Below are 3,855 nucleotides of genomic sequence, written 5' to 3' on the forward strand. Positions count from 1 at the left end.
TGGGTGTTTTGGACCAAGCAACTATGTCTGGTTATGCTGTGATGGCTCCTAGACCAGATGGTAATGAATATACCCGTCCAGGTAAATCAGCAGTAATCTGCCAACTATCAGCTAGATTCCTTTTAATGTACTCGACTAGAGCTGCTAGAACAGAATTGTGATGCCAGGTGTATCGATTGGTCTTTAGTGACACAGAACAATTGTTCAACACATGCATCAAGGTTTGAGTGGACATTTCCTGGTGTCTGCTTTTGGTACTTGTTCGGATTGACTGTATGTGGTAAGGCATCAACAATACTGTTGGTAACAAATGACAAGGTCTTGTCATTTGAATCTTGAGACAACTGTTGACCATATTTCTTCTCCTATAAACAATGGAAGTCGAAACACAGATCTTTGTACAACACAAGATTTTAGATGATCTAGGTGCTTGTTTGTGTCCTCAAGTTGGATGATGGATGTCATCTTGCATTTTACGTTGTTACCATTATTACCGACAGCAGTTACATCTTGGAGTAAAGATGCTGTTGTTGCTTTCCTTGAATTAATAACTTAGCTCGTTCAGTGACACCAGAACTTTTCAAGTCAGCAGCTGATCTTCACGATCTTCAATGAAGGTCAACATTTACCACTTTGCTTGGTTGCACTCAATAGATGACACCGTATGGCACCAAGCAACCCAACCAATCAAGTATGGTGGTTTTGGTATGTCATTGGTTCAGTCAGTTGCTTTATCAGTCTTTCTGGCTTTGTGGGCTTATTCTTTAAATGAATTGCCTGTTCGTTTTCCAGATATAAACCCGAAATAGACAAAGTTCTCATGTCAACACCTTTTTTATCTGTCTAGGTCAGACACTAAATTCAATTGTACCACCATTCCAGTCCTTATTCGAGATGTTGTCTGAGTCAAAGAGGCTTCAGCACAAGCTCTCAAAAGAAAATGCTAAATGGAAGGTACTTGCCTAATTGAGAATGCAACTTCACTTTGAGATGGCGCTAGACTTCTCTCTGCAAGGCAAAGGTGCAGGCTCTTGGTTGTCTGCTATTCCAACTTCAGGGAAGCTCGCACTTAAACCCTCTAAATTTTGGGTGGTAGCTTACCTGAGACTTGGACTTTCCTTGCCTTTGTGCAATAATATTCAGAAATGTGACTGTGGACGAGCAATCGGTGACTCAAGCGGATAGCATCAGACTGCATGCAAAACAGGGGGCGGTCCTGTGTGGTCACATGACTCGATCATGTCTGTGTGGTCAGAGTGTCTAAGCGATCTCAAAATTCAACACACAAAATCCAAAAGATAGATATGCTACATCTGACAGCCGCCCAGGCATTGTTGTTTTTGATACTGGTATTGGTTCCAAATGTAGAGTTAGGTATAGCACTTGCTCATTTGTGGAGTTCGGACATATTTCCAACGTCAGCCACTATGGAAGGAGCAGCCTCTGCTAGAAGGGAAGATAGGAAGTTGGCTCACCATGAGAAAGAAAAACATCCTGGTGGGTTGTCTGTGAGAGTGGTTCCACTAGTCTTGGGACATTTTGAAAGATTGGCAAGAAGGCAGACCTATTTAGATGACTTGTCAAAACAATCAAAGGATGACTTTGGAAAATCAAACAGTGCAGAGTTTAAAGACTATTAAGATCAAAGAATTGCCATTCAATTGCAACGTTGCAATGCCAATGTACTTTTGAAAAATCAGTAATGCCTTGTCGGGACAGACCAAGTGCCCAGACTTGTAGATGTTCTATAGAAAAAGATCACGTGATTCCTTTTAACCAATGAGTAGTTAATATATATATATATATATATATATATATATATATATATATATATATATTGTATTTAGTTGTTAGTTGTTTTCTCTTGCTTTTATTGTCATAGGACAAACGTAGTTAGCCATTGCTATTGTATCCTAATTCAAATATGAAAAGTGTATGTATTGACAGACAGACAGACAGTGTCTGGTTTGAATGATGTTCAAAGCGCTTCGTTATTGCTCAAGTATTGTCACATTCCACGATGGAATTACTTAGCTTGTGTTGTTCCTCCAAATTTCTAACATTTGCAGCAGAAATTCATGATTTACAGATGCGCAAAGTTTTCTTCGGATTACTATCTTATCACCAACCCAGTGTCTTGACATTGTAACAAGCCACTTTACCAGTCCAACTAGGTGATTTTGGTCTAAAATCTGTCAAATCTATAGCAGCTTGTGCTTTCTTAGCCTCATGGGTTGAAGCAATAGATTTGAACTTGCTTTTGAAAGGATCTTCAGGATCTGCTACAGTTGTGACATAAAAAGCCTCATTCCTTTGAATGAACTGACTGAGTACTTACCTGCAAGTGGCAAATTACAGAAGCGACTATCTAATGATTTGTTTGAATCTATGTCTTGTGGTAAGGTGAAGTCAACAAGAGATGCTGCCAGAATTGACTCTTTACATGGGAAAGGTGCAAGTGTTTGGGTCAATACTGTGTCAACCTCAACGTGTTTCGCACTTGATTCTTGCGTTTATCGCTTGGCGTCATATTTGAGGTTGGGCTTGCCATTCTGTTGTTTGGAGTGGTTGAGTTCATGTCAGTGTGGAGCAGTTCATGATGACAGTGGGTATCGTGTATCACCTTTTAACATGCAAGGTGGGTGGTGGCCCAGTTTGGAGTCATGAGTATATTGCAAATGTTTGGGCTGACTGTCTCAGTGAACTCCATATACCACACAGGAGAGAGAGCCAAGACATCACTACTTAAACTCGGATGACCGACCAGACATTGTAAAACTTGATACATCTTCTGGTATGAGCATTGACCTAGACGTCTCTTTTACCCATCCCTGGAGCTTGGAGGCATTTCCTTCATCTTAAGAAATAGATGGTCTAGTTTCGAAGCGAAGAGAGGAAACGAAAATAATCAAGTATCAAGACGAAAGCTACCAACTGGCAACCAAATGATCTTTAAGCCTTTGGTCATTGAAAACTTTGGTAGATGGGGTGATGAAGGAGACCAATCTTCATTTTCTTGGGTCTCAATCTTTTGACAAAAATGGTTGGCGCAACTCATCACAATTTATGGATTACTGGCGAAAAGATTTAGCTTTCATCTGCAACGATGCAATGCTAGAGTAATCCAACGCAAGATGTCATCTTAGTGTTGCAGAGTTTACGCAAAAGAAACTGCAATCATTCCCAATTATTAATGTGCTGTAGTAACTGGAACCCTCTTTGGGTTCTTTGGTAGCTATAAAATGTAGTCTTAGTTTTGAACCTATTCTCTTTAGTCTCTAGGTGATTCTGTATAGTTGGATTTGTAGTTACATATTGTATGTTGCTAGATTCCTGTTTCAAATATATGTATTGGAGAGAAAGACAGACAGAAAGACAGATTATTTTATTGTTACAGATCCTCTACTTGTACACATCCTAGACTCCTATGATGAACCAGTCCTTCACAGCGAAATACTTTAAAACATTAGTGGACTTGGACAGACTGACAGACAGACAGACAGACAGAGACCCCAGATGTTTGTAGGAAAGCATTAAAATTTTGCGCTTGCCGTTTCTGCTTGGAATGATCGTTTTCCATCAATGTCTTTGAAAGAGAAGTGTCCATATGAGTCTTGTCATGTGTCGGATACGCTGAAAACAGTTCTGTCTCTTATCCGTGACGTTCACAACCCAAACCTCCTCCCAGGTGCTTTCATTGCCCGCTTGAACCTTCTTCAATGAACGTTTTGTAAACGGTGGTATCTGAAGTTGAATCAACATGTTTCTCAGTGCCATCATGGTAAATATTCGTCTTCTGGTTGTCAAAGTTCTAGTCAAGATCATATTACAGGTGTTGCGTTGACAGCTGGTGAA

Source organism: Corticium candelabrum, chromosome 3 (assembly GCF_963422355.1).
Source record: "Corticium candelabrum chromosome 3, ooCorCand1.1, whole genome shotgun sequence".
Taxonomy (NCBI): Eukaryota; Metazoa; Porifera; class Homoscleromorpha; order Homosclerophorida; family Plakinidae; genus Corticium; species Corticium candelabrum.